The sequence below is a fragment of the Pyxicephalus adspersus genome, chromosome 7 (assembly GCF_032062135.1).
Source record: "Pyxicephalus adspersus chromosome 7, UCB_Pads_2.0, whole genome shotgun sequence".
In the NCBI taxonomy this organism is placed as follows: domain Eukaryota; kingdom Metazoa; phylum Chordata; class Amphibia; order Anura; family Pyxicephalidae; genus Pyxicephalus; species Pyxicephalus adspersus.
This window is the reverse complement of record NC_092864.1, coordinates 59,149,025-59,158,954: the sequence shown is the minus strand read 5'-3', so window position 1 is coordinate 59,158,954 and position 9,930 is coordinate 59,149,025. Positions and strand designations below refer to the sequence as shown.

The following is a 9,930-nucleotide window of genomic DNA, read 5'->3' as shown; positions in this document are numbered from 1 at the left end:
TATGAAAGTAAAGGCATTACAAATAAAATCTTCATACATAGAGAAGTAGATCCATACTTTATACAGATAGAATCTATACATCTATATTAGGGAAAGCAGCACTTCTATCACTTATTAACAAAGTGTCCTGTGACAAACTTTACCGCTCAGTAAAAAGTGTTTAACCAAAAGAAAAACAACTTCTTATCGCATATAAGTCCAAAGGTTAAAAAGAGCAAAGGTACATTGATTACAGTGTACAGTGTTTAAACAACAGACCTATATCTGGTGTTTAAACAACATATTAGTGAATGTGAACCCAATTAAAAGCTATAGATCAGATTAGCAATATAATAAAATATGATTCACAGAATTTCTTTTATTCAGTTTTGGGTTTTTTAAGGTGCCAGTGTGGCAAATCATTGGCCAACAGAGATATTTGTGCAATCTAACTCCACTGGAACTTCAGCATATGGATGATCCCAACACTACCCCAGGTAAATTTCAAATTCCACTTCCAGCACTGTACTTGGGGAATTAACTCCACCAAGTGACATTGGGGGCATAACAGAATACTGATATGTCTTCTAAAAAAATAATAATTTTTTAAGGATGTCTTTGTGTAGCAATTTATGGGCTCTGAAGACACCAATCAGAACACTTTTTACAGCAAAGCTCATAGAGGGAAATGCAGCACAAGGAGCCAATCAGGTGTTCTGTATAGCACAAAGCATGCTAATAAGGGAAGGCTGATAAGAGCTTAGCTCATCACCATTTCTCCTTTGAAACAGAAGCAGAGAAAATAAGGTCGCTTATTTCTGCTACTGTACTGTAGCAGATCTGTGTAAATCACTGGAATGACTGAATAAATAGAAATACATTTTTTTATCAGATGTAATGGCACCCTTACATCCGTTTCATCTGGGTGTATATATGTGCTTGTCTGAAATTCAGCCTAAACTAAAATGTTTACCTTACATAAAAGGATAGACAACCCTTTATATAGGGTAAAAATTACCTTCTTTCTTATGGGGAAGGGTTTAAAAAAAAAGGGGTAAAGCCCTTCCACTTTTGATCTCGGGGACAGTCAGAACAGAACGGGAGTGCTCAGCTTCCTGGGATACATACGTCATGGGTCCCAGGAGGCTTCGGGCTGCTCCTTCTCTGCATGCCTGATATTGGATATTTTAACCATTTTTTTTACTCTAGTCAGAGGTAGACCATGTAAATGATGAAGAATATCTTCAAGCGGACCTAATGACTTCAACTGAAACATTACCACATTTATTATTATAACAGGTTTTACATACCTCCACGTTGTAATTCTTAACAAATACCAACATTCATTCTAGTGTTAGGGCTCAGCCCCGCTAGTGATGTACCGCTGCAGGCCGCCTCAGCTCATTGCACCTTGTTCTATCACTGTGATTTATAGAAAGGACTACATCACTACTCATGTGACACAGGCTTTCCTGCAATACTAGCAGTTATTGTACTGCATATGTACTGCTGTATGTCATAGGGCAGGGGTGTCAAACTCCGGCTCGGGGGCCAAATCTGGCCCCCAATGCCTTTTTTTTGACCCCCAAATTAATCCTTAATATTAATAGCAACTGGCCCGCTGCTGCATTGAAATAGCGCTGCTACTACAATTCCCGACATCACTCGCGTCTATAGACCAGCGGGCTCTCTGCCTAAGCGTGGCCCCACATTGGACTGTTTTATATACTCAAATAATGTCGGGAATTTTAGTAGCGGCGCTATTTCAATGAAGAGGGAGTTTCAGCGGCGAGCCACTCAATAAGATTTAGCTCCGCATTGGCCATGTCTGGCATTTCCACCACTCCCCCTCAGCTGTACTTTTCTTTGCTTCTCCAAGGCGTGGACTTAAATGGTTGGATTTTCATAGAAGAATATTGGTATTATTATTGTTAGCCCGTGCGAAAAGGTTACTATTGAAATTAAACTCAGAAGGCTATAAATAGAGAAAGAGGCAAAAGATTTTTTCCTAAATAAAATAAAAAAAATGTTTATGCCTCTTTTTCTATTATACACTTGTTCCAGATTGAATGTGAAGCAAAGCCTCTTTGTTTCCATATGAAAAGGTTTTATATCTAATGAGAAGGAAAAATGTCCTCAGTTTTTTCAATAAATTTGAAGGTTGGTCCCTGACTTTGTCTACGTTTTTAATTTTGGCCCTCTGTGTATTGAGTTTGACACCCCTGTCATAAGGCAAAGCCTGGAAGACTGGGCACCCATACATTCTACGACAGCAACTATGAAAGATAGTGCCAATGATTTCAATTAGCCCATAGTATTGGGGGCATGTTAGGATGGCCATGAAAGCATCAAAACTAGCAGGTCAGCAACAACAGATGATTTTTAAAATAATTTTCTAGAATACAGGTTGACGTTAAAGACTCAGAGAGAAAGCAGGGAGAGGTAGCTGGTCAAAGAACTATCTGAGAAAGATTGAAAACAGGTCAAACCCATAGAGGAGTATTTCTCTACCAGGGTTTCTCCAGACATTTCTAGGGGTTCCTTGAGCAACGAGTAATTTGTGCCTTCCCAGTCAGTTTACAGACAGTAACATAGTAAGTATGGTGGAAAAAAAGACATCAAGTCCATAAAGTTCAACCACTAGAGATGTAAACATATCCCAGATATAAAACCCCATGGATATAATTGGTCCAGGGGAAGGCAAAAAAAGCAGTGGTGACACCAAAGTCCATTTTGGCTACCTGTAAGGCTGGAATCCTTTTCAATGGCCAGCAAAGCATAATGATGACTTCCCACTGACCACCACACTAATTTACTGTGAGCTGTGAATATAGTAATCATAGCAGAGGTTTCTGAAGACCTGAAAGCTATTTTAAGGGTTCCATTAAGTTAAAAAGGTTGAGAGAGGCTGCCATAGAGGGTGGTAGAGCCAGAGGCTAATTAAGTACTTCTTTAAAAATGAAAAATGGCTTAAAGCCAGGGAGCTGGAGAACGATCCTCTCAGCAGGATCTTCATGTACTGTGATGATTACATTACTGTGCCAGGGCAGGAAACATGTTATTCATCTCTCTCTCTTAAAACATTGTCACCTCTAAAGTTAGCCAAACACTTTGCATTCTGAAGGTGCAATCTCTACTTAATCACCTTTTTAATCTACCAAAACTTTAGCGTTCAAACAATGCACCTACATTTTAAATAGTCTATAGGTAAATCCCAATGCAAAATATACAGCAAGCCTAAAGTGGTACACAATGGGTGATTCAGGTAGGTGGTTATTGCAGTAAGGGCAGGTGACGTCCCTTATTGCAATAACTACTCTTAAGCTACGTACACACGTCAGATTTTTATCGCCCGATAATCGGCATCGGCCAATTATCGGGCGAAAATCTGCCGTGTGTACAGTCGGTGTCGTCCATCGTCCGGACGACCGACCTGCCGGATCCACGGACGATGGACGACAGCCGATCCTAATAAAAGGGAAGGGGGAGAGCGCGCAGCAGGGTGCCGCTCCGTCGCTCTCCCCCTCCCCTCTCCATAGAGCATGAACGGTGCTGTATGTGGAAAGATCCTTTCCAACGACAAAAATTGGCAGTGTGTACGCAGCTTTACCTGCCTGTTTGCTGCTAATTTGTCAAATTTATGTCACATTTTGCTAAGCAGCATGCATGAATTAATTGCAGGCTTGAAGAAGTTATGTTATCCCTGGACAGACAATAAAGATGGCTGAGGATTGCCATTGGAAGGATGAAGATGGCACCCTGAGATGATTTGGGGATAGGAGTCTAATTGCAGGTTTAGTTCAGCTTTAAGGCTTTCACTAGAATTATTCATCTACCTAATGCAACATTTTACATAATAATGTGTGTTATAAGCATTACCAGATGTGACATATTGTATTCCAAAATCATTACAAAAACAAAGTCCAAAGTTTAAAAAGTTTGCCCCTGACCTGACACACAATTATTGTGTATAAGGATTTGTCATGCAAATCTGTCAAAATTCTTAAACCATTCCACCACCAAATATTCCACTAACCAACATTTACACACAGTGAATGTACATGCAGTTTTGCTGAATGATAAGCAAAGACATATTTCTATAACTAGACCCATGTATTTTGACTCATGGAGCACCAATTGACAATTCTCACAAACACAGTTAAAAAACCAACAAGTCTAACTTTTTAGTTGATTTTGATATTGTTTTAGGAAATAGAATATACACAATTCAAATATAAAAGCAATCATTTATTGCCAAAAAAGTAATTTATTTGATTATTCCTTAGTTAACTACTACAGCAATGTTATTAGCTCTAAGCCCCATTTATAGGCATATTGCAGAATAATTATATTACAATGTATTACAATTCACAGCGTGTCTCCAAAACACACATTATAGACTTTATTTTATAACATAGCAAAGAACAATAAGTAAAGTGCAGTAACCCACTGTAACCATCAACAATATGTTTTATTGTTATAATTGTTCCTAACTGCCTGCTATGGATTACTGCCCATTACTATATAAGTAATATAAGAAAGTAAGCAGCTCGTATGCTCCCTGCATACCACTGAGAAAATTTTGTATTTTTTCCGACACTTGATAACCTTCAAATTCACATGAGGAATGTTAACAGCTGTCTCATAGCATTGACCATCAACTACTCTCATGTAATTAGCTTGTAATTATTGCTAAGTTATTTGCACACAACTGACACAACAGCTATTTGCCATGCCTTGACGACCTTTATAAGACAACACAGATATTTAACTGTATACAAAACAGATAAACAACAACAATATCAAAATACAGTAATCACTAAAAAACATTATTAGTAGTTTCTACTGATTAAATGTGAAATTCGATTGGTTGCTGTGGATGAGGGTGCGCATATTACCCATCTAGTTAGATCTTTGTAATATCTTAAACACATAAGCGTGTATGTAACACATTTGTTTTAACATAGAGATGGTATAGTTACATAAATTATGATCAATAATCATTGATCATAATTTATGTAACTATACCATCTCTATGTTAAAAAAAAATGTGTTACATACACATCCCATGGCAGGATTGTGCAGGAGCAGCTTAGTATACCACACCTGAAGCAAAGTATCCCTGGAAATCATCTTCTGGCTGGTATGATAGGTAAAAAAAGTATTGGCCATGTTGATAACATCAGAGATAACGGGTTACCTTTTATTCCCACTAACTTTTAGAAAAAATGTCAAGCAGACACCAGGCCCAATGTAAGCCAATACTCACCTAACTTGTAAGCCCAATACTATCTTTATCATTCAAGAATAAAAAAGGTTAGCTAAATATTGAAACAAAATGGGAGAAAATTATTATTGCTTGTGTAACTACAAATTCCTGCACCCACACCATGGTCATATTCGATTTGACTTCCCATCAGCCAGCATCTGAAGCACTTCACCCTTCACTTAACCCATTTAAGTCAGATATAACTTTCAAACCAGCCACTAAAACCCTGATTAAGGGGAGAGTTGTAGTCTGGAAATGTGTATGGATTGTTACCCCAGGACTAGGAAATACCTATGGCATCCACAATTTTGGATATGTACGCTTTTTTTTTAAATGACCCTGTATTTATCCAAGGCCTCCACCATCCTGAAGGGGTTTCAGTGTATGTTTATATCTCCCACCTTTTACAGGAAACAGATTAGGTATCCCACTATTCCATCAGCTGCTTTATTTTAATAAAAAGATTACAAAATTTTAGATAAAGTATGATTTGAATATCAGCAGGTATTTTTTCACTAATTTAAAAGATACAACAAAATGCATTGAACGGTAAAGGACAATGCATGGTACAATGTGTCTGCAATGTAGCCATTGCCATTATTATTACACAGTATTTATATAGCACCATCATATTATGCAGTGCTGTACAAAGCCTTTATTCGTGTCACTAACTGTCCCTTAAAGGAGCTCACGATCTCCTACCATAGTCATATGTCTTTCATACAGTCTAAGGTCAATTTTTAGGGGGAAGCCAATTAACCTCACTGTATGATTTAGGGATGTGGGAGGAAACTGGAGTACCCAGAGGAAACTGGAGTACCCAGAGGAAACCCACATAGACAAGGGGAGAATCCCCGTTGTACTATACTGTACTATCTGGTACCTAGACCCAACCTACTATTCATATCTTGGTCACCATTAGTAAAATATTGGTAAATAATTACAGTATAAGCTGTAATGTTCCCTAAATTGTTTTAGACTTTTTATTTGATTGTGACTTTTTGTATTATTTTGCGTAGTAGAACAGATATGGTTTAAAAGCTGTCAGTGATTTGGTGGTATATATCTAATACACTTGTGAATCCCATGTAATATTCAGAAGCAAAGTAAACTTAGAGAATGCTTTTACCATAAAAGCAATAGACAGTGAAAGCAAACCAAGCAGTTTGTGTCAGAATGATTGGAGATGAATATATATTAGGATGAAGTACTGCTGCAAAAATATTTGAAAGACACTATTTTGCACATGATAATATTGCCATGAAAGCAATATTTGGGGCACTACCACTTATGGGGCGACAACTGTTTCCCAGTTGTTCGTCCGCCTTTCACCTTGTCTCCCAAACCCATGAAAGGGAATACAAATGGCCGTGCTGACACCACTACAGTTTCTTTTAGGAAGCAGGTCCTGATTCATAGTGTGTGGTACTGGTACCGCTCACTGGTGCCCCTATTTATTCACTATGGTGCAGCATCCCCCTAAGAGGCAGTGGTAAGCAAACCACAACTCCACCCCTGTGTGAATTTAGCTGTAATGAAGGAAGCATCAACACAATGCATTGGTAAAGATGGCTGGCCACATTGTCATCAGTGCTGATTTTTCTTTTATTTTCCACCTTTTATGGTGGTCAACTAGGTTTATCAAATGAAAGGACCAACACATAGGATGCCCAAGGTAGAGGGTTACACAAGTATAGAATCTCCACCTATCTCCCTGACACCCCTATACATTTTTATTTCTGGGGGGTTCCACAAAAATCAGTTGGGGTGGGTAGAGATTCGGTACCTGTGCCATTTTTTGTTTTTTTCAAGAGGTACCAAGGGGATGGTCTATAAAGAAAAAGTCAAAATTTGCAAAGAAATTTAGCTGCCTACATTTCACTATATACAATCTGCTTATAAACTCATTTTTCAAAAAAGCCTCTAGATCAGTGTTTCTCAACCAGGATTACTCCAGAGCTTGCTAGGGGCACAAAGAAAAATGTGTGCTTCCCAGATCAGTTTAACTGACACTAATGATCATTTTGGCTAACTGTAAGCTAAATCTTCCAACTGGCCAGCAATGTAATAGGCATTCTTCATGCTAAAGTACTTTTAGCAGCAGATTATATTACAGAAGGGGTTCCCCAAAAGTTATTTCAAGACTTCCCCATGATGAAAAAATGTTTGTTCTATCTAGATTTTGTCCTCTTTTTATAACTATACTCTTTGTTAAATTAAAATGTATTCAAATGAAAGTTCTCAAAAACAAAACAAAGGCATACCAAGTGCTGATGCAAAACATTCTACAGATACAAGTGAACTTTATACTGTTCTGCCCTTTTCTCTTTCACAACTGTCTGATACTATTTTTATGAAAACCAGATTCTCTTCATATATACATATTATAATAAAAGAAATACAAATGTAAAAAAAAAAGCATTTTTAGCTGAGCGACCCTGCATAAAAAGTGCCTGCTCCTGATAATCTCTAGGTAATGTTAAACCTGGAAGGCAGAAAGACACACCTCATACATTATTCATTGAACATGTCTGAGCTAGCAAGGCTTATGTAGCTTACAATGTACCAAATATCCATATGACCATCAATGTGCTGTCAGGACAAAAAATTTGGAAGCCTTATGTGCCTCAAGCTAAAAACATCCGATGCTGAGCAATGAGTTATAAACTAATTACACCATTGGAACACAAGTGATTAGCGTGTAACTAGGGAATCAATGTGGAGCGAAAACAATATGGAAATTTAGCAGTGGCCCTGTTCCTGGAAAGTCACATGGGAAGCCCTAATAAAGACAAGGAATCCGAATTAAAATTACAATTACAGATCAGATCTGTCAACTGTTACAATATTTTATGAAATGTAGGCATTACTTTAAACTTGGCCTTCCTTAATATTCGGCATAGCCGTAAGCCGGTCTCTAAGTGTATGGTATTCTCCCCAGCCACAACCCCCTCTCTCCTGGCTTCATTAATGGCAGTTAACAACTGTTAGCAGAGAAAGTGTTACAGGAGCGACAGGGATATAACACAACATGACCACTGCAAGACATACCAGACATTGGCAGGTGCTATCACTCCTTCAGCCTTCCCTGACACTTGTGATCCAGCACTCAGCACTACATGGTCACAGTACAGTGGAATGTAGGAGGTGACAAGGGAACATTCACCTGCGTATGTGTGTATTCAGTGACACGGGGACATAGGGAGGGGGAGGGCGTGCGGCTAAGGCGGAAGCTATGTCAGCAGCAGTCTGATTTATTACAGGTTAGCTACAGGTGATTCAACTTTAAGATCCTGTACAAAAAGCAGCAGCACGTATGGAAGTAGTTAAAAAAATCACATGATATTTTGCCGCTATCGACAAGAAGAGACAAATGGGCATTTTAGGTGGAGGTGGAGGAATACATAGAGCAGTAAAATATTACTCCTAGACTAGGATGACAATCATCTAAAAAGTACATTTTAATCGCTAATTTGAAATGCTTTTTACGTTTCTACACAACCCTTTTATGTAGGGTAAAAATTCTGTTTGTTTTTTTTTTTTGGTGCAACACTTTAAAAAAAAAAAAAACGATGCAGCACCGCCTTCTAATTCTGATGAATGGGAGTGCAAAGCCTCCCGGGATACCTACGTCACGCATTCTGGAAGGCTCTTGGGAGCAACTCGGGCATGCGCAGAAGGAGCCTTTTCACGCGAAGAGAAAAATTTGCTGATCCCACACATGCACAGTTTTTTTTCCATCCTACGCCACCCGATTTCGTGCCTGAGTTGGGTGAAGTAGGATGAAAAACCAGGAAGAGGAGGATAAGATGGCAGCGCCCAGAGCGACGGCTCCGGGAGGGATGCCGGGTCGACACGGGAACCGATGCAAGACACCCCTGGAAGGATCAGACTGCCCTGCAGGATTGAAGGAAAGTATATTTTTTTCTAGGCACTTTTCACTTTAGTTTCTCTTTAAAGTGAACCTATCACCACATTTTTTACATTATATAAAAGGTTGGCTAACTTTTTTATACAATGAAAAAAATGTTTCTTTTTTTCGAGGAGGACCTCTCCCTCTTCTGTTTTTACTGCCACATGACCGATCCCACTGAGCAGAAGCGGCTTCTCTATGTAATAAAAAATCCTCAATCTCAGGCATGTGTAATCCAAGATTGGGCGACATAAAATACCGGAAGAAGATGGAAGCCCGGACACTGTCCAGTCCGCGGTGGAAATAGGAAGGAAGCCGGAGAGGCGAAGGACCTACTAGACCTACTGTGGAGGGATCGATAGCTCTACACCTGAAAAGGTGTTGATTTTTTTTTATTTTTTTGTTGCTGAAAGTTTCACTTTAAGTCTTTCTAAAAATATAAGTATATGAAGATAGGGTGGGGCCTAGGAAAAGGTACATCATCATTTCTAGTGCCTAAGGCAACATGATGCTATGTATTACAAAACAGAGGAAAAAAGTGTCTAACATACCATAAAAGGATTGTCCTAAAAAATACTGTCAACTTTTCTGGAAATGATAGTTATCAAAGTCAATGCCATTAAATAGTTAAAGTCATACTTACCTAAAAGACCATCTGAGAAAAAAACAAATAAAATCCAAAAATCTGATGAGAATCGGCATTAACATAAAAATTGCAAATAATGTCCAAATTTTTCTCTGGACCACCAAAATTTTCTTGAAGACCACT

General features: G+C 38.6%; 1 protein-coding gene across 2 annotated transcripts in view; it reads right to left on the bottom strand.

The window, feature by feature from the left end:
- Positions 1 to 9,930, bottom strand: part of MAP3K13 (mitogen-activated protein kinase kinase kinase 13) — a 78,215-nt gene that overhangs the window by 59,638 nt on the left and 8,647 nt on the right. The window contains exon 1 of one of the 2 annotated variants that reach the window (XM_072418643.1): positions 8,300 to 8,375. The exons of the other annotated variant lie outside the window; for it this stretch is intronic. The gene's annotated coding sequence lies outside the window, so the exon portion shown is untranslated. Of the gene's footprint in view, positions 1 to 8,299; positions 8,376 to 9,930 lie in introns of those variants that run through there. 2 annotated transcript variants of the gene reach the window in all.